General features: G+C 32.9%; 1 protein-coding gene across 1 annotated transcript in view; it reads right to left on the bottom strand.

Annotated features, from left to right (window-relative positions):
• LOC119836311 (uncharacterized protein CG3556) overlaps window positions 1-19,105 on the bottom strand; it is a 56,910-nt gene that overhangs the window by 22,576 nt on the left and 15,229 nt on the right. Inside the window, 1 exon segment of the mRNA XM_038361609.1 lies at window positions 10,027-10,058. The gene's annotated coding sequence lies outside the window, so the exon portion shown is untranslated.

Here is a 19,105-nt window from a genome sequence, read left to right as displayed (position 1 = left end):
GTAGATACGTGTTCTGCATTTCATTACGGGCGTATTATAACATTCTTTAGAATATGTACAAATGAAAAGTGCCTCGTTCAGTTTAATGTGACCTATTTCATGATATATTCATACTTGTGGGTGTAATCAAAGCATCCTCAACATTTGCAGTATGTGCTTCTTTAAAAAGAATTTTAAATCTCACTGCATTTATATTCAATGTTACATATTTGGGTTAAACATTAGTCTGTCTTAGTGTTTGGTTCACTATTCAGATATTTTCTGATGCTTTTGAATTTTCAATGTTGTGTTGTTTGTAGAGATCTTAGTATGAATTTATAAAGCATTGTATAAATGACTGGCTGTGCCTCGCGGATACACCTACGTCGCACATGATGTTAAATAGCCTTCCAAATATAATTTTCTTGCTTTATGTGATAGAGCAGGCAAGCGAGCAGGCGGGTCACCTGATGCTAAGAGCTCCACGTAGTCCAGTCGCACCCACAATACCAGGGGTAAGGTGTGTGTGTTGCCTGCCTTTAAGAAAAGAGTAAGCTCTTTTCTTGAAAGTCCCCATATCGTAAACGTTTGGGAACACTGCATGCGGATGCTGATTCCAAATTTAACAATACTTTAAAGACGATAAATAATACTTTTTTATTGTCTATTTAAATAAAATGCTTGCAGTTAGCCAGTTTCTCAACTTATACTATATTATATATTATACTTTATTGAAAAATCCTTAAATTGTTTCTTTAAGTAATAAAGAATCAAATATAGATATTTGCCTTTCACAAATCGGTTTTATAGTTCCAGAGTACTTCACAAAATTTTCTCCATTCCTCTTTGATGTTGATGATAAAACGTTTGTGATTGACCCATGACCTTTTCCGGTCTATCGATCTTCTTGCATAATGTTATAAATTTAACTTATCTGTATAATAAATCTATAAGCATTACAATTGTGAACTAAAATCTTTAAAACTTGCTATTTATTATTTATTTCATTGTTCATAAATATTTAGTGGTAATTTAATGCACATGAAACATTTAGATATACAATGTTATAACACGAAAATGAATAATTAATGTAATATTTTTAAAGTTTTATATTGAATCTCACATGGTTTTGAAAGGTGAGCGTCTGTATTTTGAAGGAAATGTGATTGTAAGATATCAGTTGTTCTGCCCAATATAATGTCAATACATGTGCTATAATATAAAGCTGAAGAGCTGAAGAGATCAGTTATTGGATCTTAGGTACTATTAGAGTGATTTCAAAAATTTTACTGCTATCTGTCTACTGTTTCTAGTGCTACATATGCATTACGGGCATTTCGGACAGAGCCAGCACGTAATACAATGTAATTAAACAAGTGTAGATTTCTGTTTCTTAAACATTCAGCATTATTTATCTAGAACCTTGAGAGCACACAAAAGTTAATATATGCGTAACAATGTCGGGACAAAGGTGTTTTCATGAAATAAACATTAATTCGTCAGGAAGCATTGTAATTCCGTTTTGCGAACAAATTTTCTATATATTTCGATGGAACTTTGGGTTATAGTTACGAATGCTTTGTAAAACTTTAGTTTTGGCTGTAAATACGAGTTAATAATATCCAATAGACAATTATAAATAACAGTTATAAAGATATACATTTTTAAAATTTAATAAACAAATATAAATTCGACAGAGTGAAGGTTTGGATTTGTATTTGATGCGATCTAACATTTGAAGTAAAACCAATTGTCTTAAAAATTAGTTTTACTTCCTCTTTACCTATATTTTTTCCTTTTTCAGTCTAGGCCAAGTCGGAACAGGCGACGTATGTAGTACCAAATATAATATACTAGGTAGTATAATAAGCTAAATTTACATAATGTTTCATAGAGCGTGTATATCACAGCTAAACAAAACAGCGTCTCCGTGGATTAATCGTTTTACAAATGGGATATTCAAATACGTTCATTTCCCCGTTGGCGGGAAAAATGTGGAAAAAGCGCGCGAACGCAACCAATTAATTTCCGTTGCGGATACGAGCTGTGCCATCATCTCCAATTACTAATAGGAGATATTTTATAGAATTCCAACAAAATATAATAAAACTGGTTGCAGCATCACCCGAATGGTCAAAAAAAAAGTTTTTTAATTGTATAAACTTATATCCTCTATTATATCCCCTTGGGGGTAGAATTTATCAAAATCCTTTCTTAGCAGATACCTACATTATAGTGGCTATTTTCGCGCCAAATTTCAGCCCGATCGGCCCAGTAGTTTGGGCTGCGTTGATAAATCAGTCAGTCAGTAGTTTTGCGCAGGTAAGCGAAGATGTGACCTAATATGTTTAATCCGAGGCAATTCAAGTAAAGCCAGGAGAGCCGCTAGTTAATAATGATACATCTTGTTTTTTTATTTAATTGACATGTTACAGAGTCAACAACATACAATAGTACAAGCCGAGTACATGTCCTTATCGTCATGTATTGTCTTCCATTATATGTTTTTATTATGGTGTACGTAACAGAAGTCTAAAAATCGTTTTCTGTTTGTGATTTTTTCGTTTACGAAACATGATATTTTTCTTTGTAACTAACTTATACTCAAAAGCAAAATAAACAATGCTTATATTGGATAAAAAGGAGACATCAACAATTATTCTATTTTTCAACAATCCTTGTGTTAATTTAACCGAGTCTTAAAGTATAACCACATTACTTGAGAGCAAAGTTTATTTCATTATGGTAATTTGTGAATACATATTATAGATTGAAGTCTAAGAAAAAACCGTAATCAAAATGTAAATTTTTATTAGACGTTCAGATGTTTATTGCATGCTATGTATTCCGTGGTGTAAAATGAGTAAACCTAACCTTATTATTTATATTGTATCATCTTGTATACCATGTTTGTGCAAATAAAGAATTATGAATTACATAATTTCGGATAGTTTTATTAATTTATAAGTAACAAGACGCTGCTGTTGGTGTGGCGCAGGAAACAGCTCATGTTAAAGGTGGAACTTTCTAATAGTAATCATGAAGCCAAGTAGGGGGGAGGTACGTAGGGAAGATTTTTTTGTGGTTGAAATTCAAAATTTGAAACGAAAAGATCTATGAAAATCGTCGAAGGTTTGGGATACTAAAAACACAAAAAAAATCATTCGAATTGAGAACCCCATTTTTGAAGTCGGTTCGAAATGACCAAAGCATAAAGGATTCTACAATGTCAGTGTATTTTTCATTTGTCCAGCTGTGTACAAGCCTTGTCGGCAAATTCAGAATTCTTTTTGGAGTTTTTGTGTACCCATGCTATGGAGCAATTAGGTATCTTCTGAGTTAATTGGATAGAATCTTATAGTTAGTAATCGTGGGTAACACAGTGATGGCTCTGTGGTGACCTTGGACTTAAAATCGATAAAATCGATAAGTCGAGGTTCGAGACCAAGCTATCGTGTAGGAAACAAATTGATTTTTCAATATATCTGCATATATGTATAAAATCACCACTGGTCGAAATTTTGAAGGGAAACATCGGGAGAAAACCGGCATGTCCCAGATTTAAAGCGACGACATATGTCGTCTCCTAATCCGCATTTGGCCAGCGTGGTGTACTGTAATAATGGCCTAGTCCTATAGGAGGCCTGTGTCCCAGCGTAGTGTAGGCTGATGATGATGATGATGATGAATCGTGGATAGTGGGGCTCGCAGTACTAAGAATAGGATAGATTCTGCGCCGTTTTGTGTCGTCATTGGAATTAACAATCTAATTTAAGAAATTACGTTTGTATTTAAACTTTACATAAAAGTCAGACACAATAAAATGTAAAAACTGTCATAAAAATTATGTCATATATTTCAATTGACATTTGAAATTGACATATAAATCTCATTGACGTTCCTATCCTTAGTGGAATCGTTTAGTTCATAATGCTCGCAAACTAAGATATGATGATATTAATTAATCTTCGTTTTATAAGGCGAGATTAAAACTATTCCACCTAAATTGATGAAATTTTATACATTTTATAATACTAAGCTAAAGGGATATTGAGTTTCACCTACTGAGACTATCGACGGTTAATGAAGTCACCTGAGCCCCATATCCTCTTCCTCACCCTTTCCAGGCCTTTCCATTGTTCCCCTCTAATTACTTCCTTGTCTTATCTCTTTATAAATATGATAATGAATTTGCAACGGCCCCGTTACCGCAAGTGTTCGTGGTCATAGCTTGCCATCAGGGGACCTACCAGCTCTTTTGCCAGCTCTAACATACTATAATCTAACATCTAATACTATCCTACTAATATATCAATTGCGAAAGTTTGTAAGGATGTGTGCGTGTGTTTGTTGCTCTTTCACGCAAAAACTACTGAACCGATTGCAATGACATTTGGTACGTAGACAGCTGGACAACTGGAATAACATATAGGCAACTTTTTATCGCGATATTCCTACGGGATGCGGACTTACGCGGGTGAAACCGCAGAGCGCAGCTAGTATAATATAAATGAAACAGACTTATACTCTTTCTCTATAAATTTAATTAATTACATGTGCAGTTATTCGTAACTAACACCCATCCAAATATCCAAAATCTCGCAATACATCACTGGCATTAAGACATTTTTGGGATATAACTTTAATTATCTTCTAACAATAGAGACATTAATGTTTCAATGAAAATAGTTTCCATATACGAAGTTTGTTATATCGAAAATGGTCTTAGTTCATAGTTTCTCATAGGTTCAGTTTAACAATTCTCTAGCAGCTCAGATAACTAAATAGCTGCTACATATTTGGGTGCCACCGCGGCGCTTTAAGCGCTTTCTGACGCAATACGGGACTGATAGTGGCTTATGCGAATTTTAGCTCTGTATTGACGATTAAATAACAATTTTATATAATAATAATGTTTTTGAGGCAAGAAAGAGTTTATATTGATATTTTGAGGTGGCTAGCAACTCAACGCTTGAACGTTTAAATGAAACGTTATATATTAAGTTTTTAGTAGGTACATAATTTAATGAGATGGTTATCTGTTCAATTTTAATATCATTTTAGGATTAATTAAACACTTAATAATTTTAGTATATTAGTGCTAATAATATTACACATTCTGAGGGAGAATAAATATTGCTTTTTAAAGTTATATCCCTTCTAAAAATGATGTATTGATTATCAATTTAAAGCATAATTTAATTAATAAATAACAAAATATTCGAATTTAATATATTACACCACAGAACATAATTATAATTACACAGATAAGATACAAATTCACAGTTTACTTTATGAAAAAAAAAAAAACATTTTAACAGTGTGGCTGGCAACACAGGCGTATCGTAAAGCGCAATCAGGCATGCTCTTGTTTGATCATCGGTATACCGTGATGAGGTATTTATAGCCCTTTATACACAATTACTTTACTATGTATGGTGAGGATATTTAATTAAACTAGCCTATCAACTTGACTTCGCCTGGCATAGATGTGAATCTATCAATCCTTATTTTTACTTTTATAATATTATTAGCTGTTGGCCCCGGCTTCACCCGTGGTACATATATAGCCTATGTCACTCAGGTTTACAGTTGCAGCAAGTTGCTAATTTCTAATGGTGAAAGAATTTTTATATCAGTCCAGTGGTTTTTGCATGAAAACGTTTCAAACATACAAATATATAGAAGTGATCTCTTTTAATATTAACCTAGACAAATGGGATATTTTTTTATGTTTCTTTCACGTCAAAACAGAGCGGTTTTACGATATGTTTTTTGCATCTGGAGATAGTTGAGAGGCTGGAGTGTGATATAGACTAATTATAACGCAGTAAGTTGAAATGTTCACGGTCTTACCTAAATAACACAGGAAATACCGGTGAGTCTATTAAAACGTTTTCAATTGTGTACTGTAATAGTAGCGAGTCCTCTTAAATCTTAATTACTTTAAACCCTCGAAATTCCAGCGTAAATTGCTTTACTGAAATTGATCATTTTAGAGAGTCCATTCTGTTTCCAGCTGTTATATTTGGTAGCTAGCTGGGCTACTTGTTTTAGCTGTTGGTAAAACGTTTCTTCCTTTTTTATAAGCCTATGTTTTTAGACTTAATTGCTTGAAAAAAGATTAAATAAAATACTTGATCATCATGTCATGGAGGGCAACTGAGCTGGTGCGTCGCTTGATGGTAAGCGATCACCACCACCTATGAACATTTACAGAGGTAGGGCGTCAAAAACTTTAAAGATAAATAATTTATATAATACTTTTATTGTAAACTTAAACGATAACTAATCTCTTTTAAATTCAGAAAATGTAAAAATAATTATTAAATATTATTTGTATAATATGCCATAAAATATTTTAGCAAATTGCGTCAGACAAATCAAAGCGATTATACATACAAGAAGACTTTTTAGATTATACATACAAAACAGGGTGTCAATCCTTGTTAATTTAAATACACAAAGCTCTATATTACAAATATGAAATAATAAATAAGGCAGCATCTCATTTTAAAAGAAATTTTTAATTAAAAAACTATTTCGGAACGAACTTTATACTCATATTTTTCAAGTCTCACAAAAAAGTATATCACTGCGAAATTTCTGCGCTAGGTCTTTGTAACTTTTCTAGAATTAAATTGGATATTTATTTTGCAAAGCCTTTGAGGTTTGGGAATATAACAAATATAACATTTTGCCCGTTTATAACTTTTATAACTTACACAAATATTTTTCATCTATTTCACATGAAAATGCGACTCGCGGTTTCTTAAATTAGTTTTTTGTTGATATATTTCCAAATTGAATTGTTATTAGAGACTGTTTCATTACTGAGAGGTTATATAACACACAAATTAATATATAATAATTTATATTATTGATGTTAAACCGTTCTAATTAGAAATAAATAAATTACTGTTTTGTCCGAATTGTTTTCTGGTTGCAAGAATAAAACATGTCATAAACTTTCTTGTTTTATTTTACGCAAGACCTTTACGATTGTTTTGATTAAAAAAAAAATGACTATGCGGGTGATGCTACGAGTAACAGCTAGTTGATATACACAATTAATAGCTTTAATATAAATAAGGCTTTATTACGAGTGAAGCGTGAATCATGAGCGAAGCCGCGTCGGGTCGCTAGTTGTCAATAATCCAAGGCAATTGAAGCTTACACAACAGGTACGTGTATCAATCAGCAAGTTCTATTGCTCGGAAATTACAATTGAACGCTATAGCTACTGATGCAATAGTTTGCTGGAACTTGAAAAGACAGTATGCATGTGTGCATGTAATGTTGCGAGTGTGCGTGCTTGTGTGTGTGTGTGTGTGTGTGTGTGTAGCCAAATGTGTTGAAAAACTCTACCAATTTGCCGAATTTTATAGACGTTTTTGTCAAGGCCCAACATAGGTTTTAATGGATAAAATAAACGTACTAGGGGTAAAGCCGATTAAAAGTACAATTCCGTACCTTTCCTCTCTTAACAAAAACAACTTATTTCACCACACTTCACTCGAGATGATAAATAAATCACAACAGGGTGGTCTTAAATTCATAACGCTTAGGCGAAGTGTTCTCAAATTTGCGCAGTCAGCAGTTTTATTCGATCCAACGTCAGGACCAGATGTCGGCCTCTGTTCCTTTCCTTTATATAACCCCTTATTGATTGTTTATTTGAAGCGTTGCTATGTATTCGTAATGTATAGACTGGTTTTATTGTTGTTTGTTTTTAAGAAATAAACTCGAAAACCAATCAACTAGTTTAGGTGCTAGTTGATAAACTGGGACAAGTGCGTTGGTATTTGTATAAATGTTATTGATTTTGGCGAAATTTCAAGTAAAATGTTGTGATAATTTATTTTAGCAAAAGTATATGATATAATATAATAATAAAACTGACCCTTTGTATGTCAAAATATGTCTCAATGTATCGTAGATATCTTCTACAAAGTAAATATGCATATATATTATATATACAACCTCAACAATATGATAATAATAAAGAAAATCTGTGAAAAGAAGATCAGGGATCCCCATAATCTAAAATTATGTAGCATAATGCTACGTGTGTAGGCGTATTGCTACGAGATTATGATAGTGCTACGGAGTATATTTTATATTTATTGTAATGAGATAAAATTTTCCATATTTATTAAATTGCTTCATGAAAATAATTGAATTCATAAATATTAAGATTAGAACGAAAACTTACTGTAACTTGGACTAAAAACTGTCACATCGTCTCTACAATCAAAGTTGAATAAATTATAGAATTGTTATGACAATTGCGTTACAAGAGAATCGTTTGTTATATATTAGTCTATAAAACATTTGAGTTATACATTGAAAAATTAAAAAGTAAATTTTAGTAACCGGAGAATGTTCTTACAATAACAAATACAATACGTTTATATATAGACATATTTATCAATTGGATAAAAGTAAATATTCTTTTACGTTACATAATTTTCACTTGCACGTTTTCAATGTCGAGCTGATTAGCCACTAATAATATAATACAATACAATTTTACGTTCGATATGATTCTCATAGCTTTATTGAATATTGAAGCCTGAAAGAAAACTATCTTAAAAAAATATATAATTAAATGGTGTCATCCAAACGTTACTGTGTTTCGCACGGTGAGTGGTGGAGCCGTAGGCCCATATCCCTTTTCCTTACCCTTCCTAATCCTTACCTTCACTCCCCTCACTAACCCTTACTTTATCCCACAACTTTGAAATTCGACAATCAATTTGCAGAGACGTAAAGCCTCTGCAAATGTTTATGGGCGGTAGAAGCGCTTACCATCAGGCGACCCACCAGTTCCATTGCCGACTATGACATAAAACAATAACAGTAATATCATCAATGAATACAACAATCGTGGCAAACAAATTAAGATAGATTGAATAAACATGTTCTATTTGTCTGGTTAAAACTAATCAGTTAATGTTCCACAAACAACTTCCGAACAAACATTTTAGGAAATGTATGAGCAAATAATAGAAATCCATTGCTAATTTATACCGTAGTTAATTGTATTTTCGGCTCATGTTCCGTAATAACGAAGGAATTCGACGCCATTTTTTTTTGTTTTTTTTTTTTTACTCTTTAACTTCGTGTATTTTCAACAGATCGACGTGATTCTTGTGTTTGTCAAATAAAAAAGTATCATCGAAATCGCATCAAACCAATCAAAAGTTCTGAGATAATAAAGCTAAAAAGTACAATCGAATAAATTGCCTCCCCTTTATATTGAAGTCGGTTGATAAAGCGAGAATTTTTTTGGATATTTGTGAGTCCATGTGACTAATATTATATTGGATATATGTATTCAACGTAAGCCAGGTATCTATCTATATATATATTTATTCCCCGTGCGAAAATAGTGTTATAAAAGTTCAGGTAGGTATGAGGTCGTACATTATTCTCTTACTTAAAATAATTTTAAAATTAAATGGAAAGAAAATGTAGGTAGGTTATTTTATGAAAATATTTCCACTACCATAGAGAAAAATTATTCTTTTAAGCATAGATAATAAATCTCTGGCCGCATCGCGCTCGTACGTAATTTTCTCCGCTGACAACATTATTTAAATAATGTTTAAAAAAAAAGTAATAACTATTGTTAGATATACTTCTGGATATTAGCATATTGCGTTTAAGATAACAGATAGTAAATTCTTGTTAATAAATGAAATACTTATATAAAATAAATAAATAAACGTAACTACGTCTAACTAGGCATGATCCCAAAAAAAATAACAAAAAAACTCATTACATCGGTTCACCTAGTCAAAAGTACTTAGGTACTAAACCCAAAAAAAACTTCCTCCTTTGAAGTCGGTTGAAAAATGCTGAACAACTGAAATATTGCATTTTAAATCCCGTTGCTAAATATTCTAGCATTCCATAATATTTCCACAGATCGCTGAGTTTTAAAAGCTTGTAACATTCTCAGAATAAAATTAATATTTAAGAATTTAGCTCTCGTTCGTGTATAAGATGAGAGTGTAAGCATAGATATAGTACTCACAAGACCTTTTCTTGACAGCTGAATATCAAGCCAGTATCTGAAAGAAATATGGCCGTTAGCACATTATTTTATATTAAACTTTATCCAAGGAGTTCTTTATGTTATGAGCGTCTGTGTCTGTGTTTACTTTTTGGGAGTGTGCTAACCAAAATGGGTACACATTTAGTTTTTTTTCTGTTTTAGGCCAGTTTCGCCACTTACCGATAAATCTACTGACTACACGGAAAATGCTTTTGACGTATACTTTGACGAATTATTTGTCATTTTAGTTCTTTTTCTTTATTTTGTAACTGTTATTTCGCGTCAAAACAGGCCCTGTTCTCAGGCTTGAACGAAATAACAACAGACAGACTGTTAATTCCTTATTGTTTGTTAACAATGTTTGTTAACAAACACCTCCGAAAGAACTGGACCGACTCTCATGAAATTTTGTATGCATATCGGGTAGATTTGAGAATCAGCCAACACGTATTTTTGTGTTATGATAAAAGTAAGTCAGAACAACGTTTGCCGGGTCAGCGAGTAATAATATATTATCCAATATTTGGATCGCCCCTGTCCAAGCATAATTCTAATAGATTATCGGTTTTGTATGCCATGCTCCTTTATAGAAAATATATATTGCGTACTTAATAAATTTTGTAGCTTTCAAGACAACAATTTTATGAGTTTATTTTTTCGACGTTCGACGACGACTTATTTTTCATAGTATTATCTGTGGTGTAAGGATGAAAGAGATGGCAATCTTGTATTGTTATGGGCATGTGCTATGCATAAATATCTCGTACTAGCTGCTCGTCCCAGCTCCGTCCCGCCATGTCCCGGGATGAATACAAAATAAAATACAGCGTGGTTTTATGTAATGTATGATGAATTTTTTAAATCAGTTCCGTAGATCCAGAGATAACCCCCTACAATGTCATAAACTCAAACAATCACAAACGTTATCTCTTTATAATATTAAAGTATATCCAGATATTTAATCTAGACATATAATCGGTAATATTTTCTGTTTACAATCGTAATATATCGTTCATCCCAGAAATCACTATCCACATAATTTTATCGAATCTCAGTTCATTTCATCGAAGCCAATTAATAATTTTTAGTTCTAAACTTGTTTTCATTGAAAGTACGAAGTTTCAACTGCGAAACAAATTAAGTACTTGATAGGCCCTTTTCATCAATTATTGGAGGGAAATGATAAAAAACTTTTGCATTTACGAACTTGTAGGTTGTAAGACATAAAGGGACACGAAAAGAGGTTGGTTATGGAAAAATAAAAAAACAATTTTATTAACTACGAGTATATCATTGGTATGTAATATGTTGATGGTATAACAGTAGACACTCCTATCGGAACCGGTGAGTCATTTCTATTTATTATTCCGAAGTACTTGTAACAGTCAAGCTTAATAAATTATTTAATTATTAGATGGAGTTATAGTTCATTTTAATTCAGACTTTATTTGTAGCTTACTAAATTGTCTGAAACCTTATTACTATGACTTCTTACTATGGAAAATAAAGAAGAATCTCACGCTAATGCCTAAAAATATATAACACTAGCAGTCCGCCCCGGCTTTGCCCGTGGTACATATATAGCCTCCCTCAATACTATCTGCATATCTATCAAACACTGAAAGATTTTTTCAAATCGGACCTGAGATTAATGCGTTCAAAAAAACAGACAATCTCTTCAGCTTTATAATCTATATATATAAAAGAAAGTGGTGTTAGTTATACTATTTATAACTGAAGAACGGATTAACCAATTTGGCTGAAAATTTGTGCAGAGATAGTTTGGACCCAGGAGACGGACATAGGATAGTTTTTATCCCGGAAATCCCACGGGAACGGGAACATGCGAGAAAAACCCCGGGTCTAAGTTTCCTGCGACTACGCGGGCATAGCCGCGGGCGGATAGCTAGTATTAGTATAGATTTTAATACACAATGTGATCATTCTCCAATGAAACACTAACTTTCACAGACAAGTGGGCAGAACTGTCAAAACGTGATTTATGGCGAGGCGCAGTAAACATCCACATTTGATGACGTGGGCGTTATGAATATTGATGACGTCACCGATGCCGTGACGTGAGCAAATACGAGTTTTATATTCACCATTAACTCGGCAGTTAATAAACGATTTGTGTTTTTTTCACGAAGTTTTTGTTTTTCTTTCCGTATAAAATACGAGTATTAATGATTGTTGTTGTATGTATTTTTTTATGTGTAAATTAGATAGCACGCGTAGTCAAATAGCGTAGTATATACTGAGAATTTTTGAAGTGAAACTTCTTTAGAATCGTTGTGATTTCAAACCTGATGCAACGGAAAAAAACGACAGGTAAGAGACAGAAATACAAAAATGTGTAGAATGAAGCCGGCAAAGAATGAGACAGAAATATACATACTATTTTATATATATTCATCTCATTATTTTGTCGATTTACTGAAGTTTCACTTCTATCGTGTGTAAATCGCACACACACCTTTTTTTTATTAATATCTTAGGTTGAATTCTGCAAGTATGGATCATGTCGGGATTTATTATATAATTATGTGTGTAGGCAACTGATTTGTTTGTTCGCCTGATCGTAAGCGATCACGACCGCCAACTACCGCCCGCTTTTATGGGATAAAGAATAGACGCCTGGAAAGAAGGAATGGACTGAGAAGGGTAAGGAAAAGTATACGGGCTTCACGAAAAATGTTGCATATTTGACACCGCTTCTATGTGCTGTGTGACCTGGCCCAATTCGTGCCGAAGCGTACTCGCCTCCCATATTAAAATTCTTAGTCTAATCATAATATAATATTAAATTAGCTTACATCATATTTTATTGTGAACGCACCAAAACCTAAATTGAACGATACAAAAAATAAAACCGAATAAAATCCTCTCCATAACGAGAAAAAGCAATTTAGTGAAACCCAAATTTTAGCTGATAAAACACCGAAAACTGTTAAAGCACTTTATATTCACAGCGAATCGTGTATTGGATAAATCTACAGTACTAAAGTCTGCAATATAGTGGAGGCAGTTTTATATCTATTATATCTAACACAACCCAATAGGTTTCCTTTCCTTCTTATTTTTTACATGAAGTTGTGGAAACGTTATCTTTCTACATGTTTCAGACCAGTTTCTTCGTAACAAAAACTGGAATGAATCGAAACCACAGATTATATAAAACTACTAAACGAATGGTAAAATTTGTATCTTGTAATGCAATAAATAACATTTCTTTTTGTTGTATATTAATTTTATACATTTTGTGAAACAGAAAATAATGAACATAGATTAGATAAAGATTATTAGATATTATTCTTTAAACAGCATAGAGGTTTAATGGTGATTTATTTTTTCAATCAATAGATTTTTAGTAAGTCGCGTATTCTTATATCTGAGCATGCGCACATAACACACCGTACGCATGTGTGTGTGGCGAGTCGAGACATCGTTAATTGTATAAGTGTGCATTCGTCACTACCTCCCTAGTCTCCACAGATTAACATTGCTTCATTTTTAACTGATTTCAAAAAAGGACTTCAATGCGACTGTATTTTTTTTGTGCTTGCTACCTTATTTCGATTTGGTGAACTGATTTTGATGAATTAGTCTTATTCTGAAAGGTAGAAGCATTTCTTTAATGTTAAGGCAAGTGCCTTTCTGAAGGCACATTGATCGATGGTGACGTAGGCGATATTATTACGGCTGTATGATGATGTATGGGTATCTGTCAATTGATCTACTTTTAGGCTTATGAAATTGATTTGTTTGGAGGCAAAAATATATATTTTTACGGACATGATACTTGTTAGAAAGAAAGAAAGAAAGAAATAATGTTTATTTAACACCACCACATTTACAGACAGTTAAATTAAAATTAAAATTAAAAAGTGAACTTATGACTAAACGGTGTGGTGATAAAAAGGGTATCTACTCAGCGTGTGCCACGCGTAATGCGCAGCGCTGATTTTCAGTAGCCCCTTGTTGAAGTGCCAGTCAAAAGAAATAAACATACATGCATACATTATATAAACAATACAAACATACTTATAGATATTTTAAAAGCAAATTGGTATTTAAACTAAATATTATATATGTATATATCTATATTAGTAGGAAATAATTATAAAATATAATAAATGAAATAAATTGTTATATAATAAGGCGAAAAAAATAGGAAGTGTTAGGAAGTACATAAACATAATATGTAATGAGTACGTAATAAAAATATTATCTATACAATTCACCTAAACCATGTTCACAAACGGGACTTTCTTTTCAAATCATAGAATCAAAATGTTCCAATAACAACTGTTTGTAATGAGATAAGAATTTGCTGTAAAATCAAGGACATTTACTAATAGACCTTTAATTCTTCGCATCGAATCTAGAATCTTCTAGAAACATCTAGAAGATTCTAGATTCTAAAAAGATTTCAAATTTAGAAAAATATTGAGTTTATTATTTTTGAAGAATCTAGAATCTTCTAGAAACATCTAGAAGATTATAGATTCTTCAAAAATAATAAACTCAATATTTTTCTAAATTTGAAATCTTTTTGAAAGAGCATTGCTAGTTGATAGCCTAAGCGGCTTTACGAGTTGGAACATAAAGTACAATAAAAGCTTACTGAAGGATCTTGCAATATTGCATTTTCCTCAGAGATATTTATGCGTAATCCGATTAGCATGATCGAGTTACTTGGAGTTTGTCAATTTAAACCATTGCCTTTAATCATTATCATTGTTTTTAGTAGTAGTTTTGCATGAAACATTTAAAACAATTATGTAACTTTAATAAATAGTTAAGATTACTTTCGTGTTTATAAATTCCGTTTTCTTTATCTTATATAAAGATAGAGACTCTCTCATATCTTTATGTCATACTAGCTGTACCCCGCGGTTTCACCCGCGTAAGTCTGTATCCCATAGGAATATCGGTATATAAAGTTGCCTATAAGTTATTCCATTTATCCAGCTATCTACGTACTAATTTCATTGCAATCGGTTCAGTAGTTTTTGCGTGAAAGAGTAATAAATATCCATACATACATACATTCAGCCATACTAACAAATTTTCGCGATTATAATATTACTAAGATGTGCATCTTGTTCAGGGGAGTTACTAAGACATTTTAATACCATATGTTTCTAACCCGTGTCGTTAGCTAAAAAGTGGTCTATGTCACTCTCTAGCCTGTAACTATCTCTAGACATAAAAATCACACCATAAGATAGCTCCGTGACGTCCTGAAAGAATGACAAATAAACAAATAAACATACCTTCGCATTTATAATGTCAGTAAGGATTAAAATCACAATACGAGTATTACCTCCATGGGGGTGGGGTCGAGGCGAATGCACCGACGATTTATCTATTAACGCGTCGGATACAAGTTGACGTAATACTTGACTCACGATGTGTACCGTCAGCAAATTCATCGAAAAGACACATAAAATGTGCCTTTTTTGTATGTCTCATATGCGGTGAGATAATATTTATATTACCGTGTGGTTTTGTATGTCTTGGAATAGCTTTTTTGTTTACAGAACACTTAACAGAGCATTAGAGTGGTTAACCAAGATTTTTGCTTAAATTATCAAAGTTTGTTCTTTTTTATTTGGTCAAAATTATATTTTTATATTGATCGTACATATGGATATGATTACTGTTATGTCAAAGCAAAAAACCTATTTAAGTATCATAGATTATCAGTAATTTGTACCATAAAAAACCAAGATTGTAAATTCTAGAATATAATTTGAAGCTAGCTTCCTCTCCCTAATTATTCTAAACACATACATACACAAAACGCACATACACAAACACACACAAGTACCCACACATAGAACGCATGGCACCTGACTCAAATAATCTATAATTATAGTACAGTATGTGTAGGAAGCACTCCGCAACATCCTTGCATATTTCAAGATAATTAAACTTCAACTAATTTGAACAAAGCTGCACCGAACAAAACTGCATCCCGTGTACAAATGTACACACGAGTACTCCCTCGGCGTGTATTTGCTGACTGTACATGTCTGTAAACAGAGTATATGCTAGTCTCAAGCTCCTGACAATGGGGAAGCGGTCGATAGCAGTACGGCGCGAAAAAATTAAATCACTACGAATGAATGGCGAATCTTTGACTTGCATATGCGTACTCATAATATCTTTCGCGTCGCAACGGAGCGTTTTATAACGTGACTAGATTTTTTTGATGAATTCCTTTTTTTTTTTCTTAGTTATTAGTCAGATTTCGTCCTGAGTCACTACTACTAAAAAAACCATCAAACTTTTTTTGCGTAATTTTAAAGAAACATACAGACAAACGTTTTATGCTACGTAGTGATTTGTGCCTGGAGATAGTAATTAGGTTAGAGAGTGTCATAGACCAACATTTACTGCGGTGAACGATCCGATATTGAGTCATGCGCCAGTACTCTAAATATTTTATCGAGTCTCAATGTATCTCTGAATGAAATTTCATCCAACTCGGCTCAGTATTTCCGGAGACAAACGCGTGCAAGCAAAGAAACGCTTCCGCTTTATATCTTTTGAGGTATACATAATATTATAGGAAACTGCCTGCTCCCCGCGATTTCACCCGCGTGAGTCCGTATCCCGTAGGAATATCGGGATGAAAGTTGCCTATGTGTTATTCCAGTTGTCCAGCTGTCTACGTATCAAATTTCATTGCAATCGGTTCCGTAGTTGTTGCGTGAAAGAGCTACAAACACACACACATCCTCACAAACTTTCGTATTTCTAATATTAGTAGGAAGAAACAAAAACCTCAAACTGAAGAATAACTTGTATGGAAGTTAGCGAGCATACAAAGAACAACTTATTAATAAAATTAAAATCACTAACACGCTTAAGAACTTGAACGAAAACCAATTTGCAATTAAAATGTTCGCCGCGTATTCATTGTTCAACACCTGTCTACAAACTTTTGGTTCATTAATAACGTATTTTCTAACAAACTGGCGCGCCCCGGCTTCACCCGTGGTTTATATATAGCCTATAGCCTTCCTCAATAAATGGGCTATCGAACACTGGAAGGATTTTTCAAATCGAACCAGCAGTTCCTGCGATAAGTGCGTTCAAACAAACAAACAAACTCTTCAGCTCTATAATATTAGTATAGATTCAATTAACACATACGAAAAAGTAAAAACTCAAAAGGTAGGCTGTAAAAAGTCTTCAGCTGAGCAGTTTTTTCAAAAAGGTCGGGATAAGAAGCCCTTAGGCCTTTGGGACGGATATTGGACTAAAAGAACTTGCAAGTTTCCTGTTAATCACTCACACATAGAAATACATGTAATACCTACAGCACACAAATGCAAGGTACAGCAGACGGTCTTCGGAATGTTGCAAAGGAAATATTTTAATGTAGTAGGTAATTCCTTTTTTATGTGTATTTCGTAAATAGTAAAATATAAAAATAACTAATAATAAGCTAAAATATGCCTTATTGGATCTTAATAACCGATACGAAAATATTTAGACGTTTTATTCCGTTGTCTAGTTTCATTTAATAAAACAACAATCAGACCATTTCTGTACTTTAAACAATTTCTAAAAAGGGCTTCTATTTGTTATATAGAGAGGATGTTTTAAAGACCCCAAAACAATCGTTACAATTTTTTTACTATTTGTTAGCGAATATGAAATAAAATAAGTCATTGGATAGGCATTTAAAAATAAAATAGAGGTTTCTAAATAGGTATTTCTCAAGTTAAACGGTTGATAAGATACGTCATAATGCGTCTTATGCAAAAATTCGCAAAGTACAAAACTCCTTAGTCCAAGTGAGCGAAGCTGCGGGCGGAAAGCTAGTTTATACTTCTATACTTATACTTATTACTTGTAACATAAAATTATGTAGAGGGAGAATTTGTATTTTGTATGTTTGTTTGTAATGGATAAACTCAAAAACTACTGGACCGATTTTAAAAATTCTTTCACTATTAGAATGCTGCTACTTCACTTAGTGACATGACAGGCTATATACCACGGGCGAAGCCGGGACGAACAGGTAGTATGAAATAAAGTTTACTACACTAATGCAATTATCAGACTTAATACTAAATTTTAACGTTCAATTAGGCACATGGGAATTTAAGATACGGCTAATTAAAAACAGAAGCTAAAAAGGTCCAACTTAATAAATTGTGCAATGTTCATTAAATTATACGTTAGCACAGAGCCAATAAAACATAACAAATGTCAGAGACAATAGTAGCTTCATAGTCTGTGGTCACAGCTGGCAAACTGCCAACTGTGTGTACAATGATTTCTTTAATTGCATTCGTTCATAACCTTGCATTTCGTGGATTTTCTTAACATTTTTATTAAAAAGTGGCAATAATGTGTTTCTATTAAATATAAGATCCCTACTAATATTATACATGCGAAAGTAACTCTATCTGTCTGTCTGTTACGCTTTCACGCCTAAACCACTGAATCCATTTCTTTGTAATTTGGTATGAAGGTAGAACTGAACTTGGGAAATGACATAGTATAAAAAATGGTAGAAGAAGTTGAAATAGGGAGATGAAAATGATATAACCGAATTCCACGCGGGCGAAGCCGCGGGCGGAAAGCTAGTTGTTAATATTTTTTCGATTATTAATGTTGGAGGGAGCACGCTTCGGCACAAATTGGGCCAGCTCGCACCGGGGAAGGTTCCACAACCACCCAGAATATCGGCGTGAATTAGTATCAAACTATTGTGTTTCATGCACCATTAGCTTAGTTTCCAGCGCTTACATAAAAACAGCTTATTTACGGAAATTTAATTGGGATGTATTGCATATAAAATACATCCAAATTCGTACTATATAATTAGTTATAATAGTATTATGTTATTATGTATGTATATTAGACAAACTCTTCATAAGAGTGAAACGATTTAATTTATACTATAATTAAAGCGTGTTTTTTTAACTATATTCAATACTAGCTGTCCGACCCGGCTTTGCCCGTGGTATATACTTAGTCTGGCCATAAATACTGTTACACTTAATTATAAAAAAATATTACATTTGAATTTCGAAT

The sequence above is a fragment of the Zerene cesonia genome, chromosome 23, assembly GCF_012273895.1.
Source record: "Zerene cesonia ecotype Mississippi chromosome 23, Zerene_cesonia_1.1, whole genome shotgun sequence".
In the NCBI taxonomy this organism is placed as follows: Eukaryota; Metazoa; Arthropoda; class Insecta; order Lepidoptera; family Pieridae; genus Zerene; species Zerene cesonia.
The sequence above is the reverse complement of the archived record's forward strand: the minus strand, read 5'-3'. Positions and strand labels throughout refer to the sequence as shown.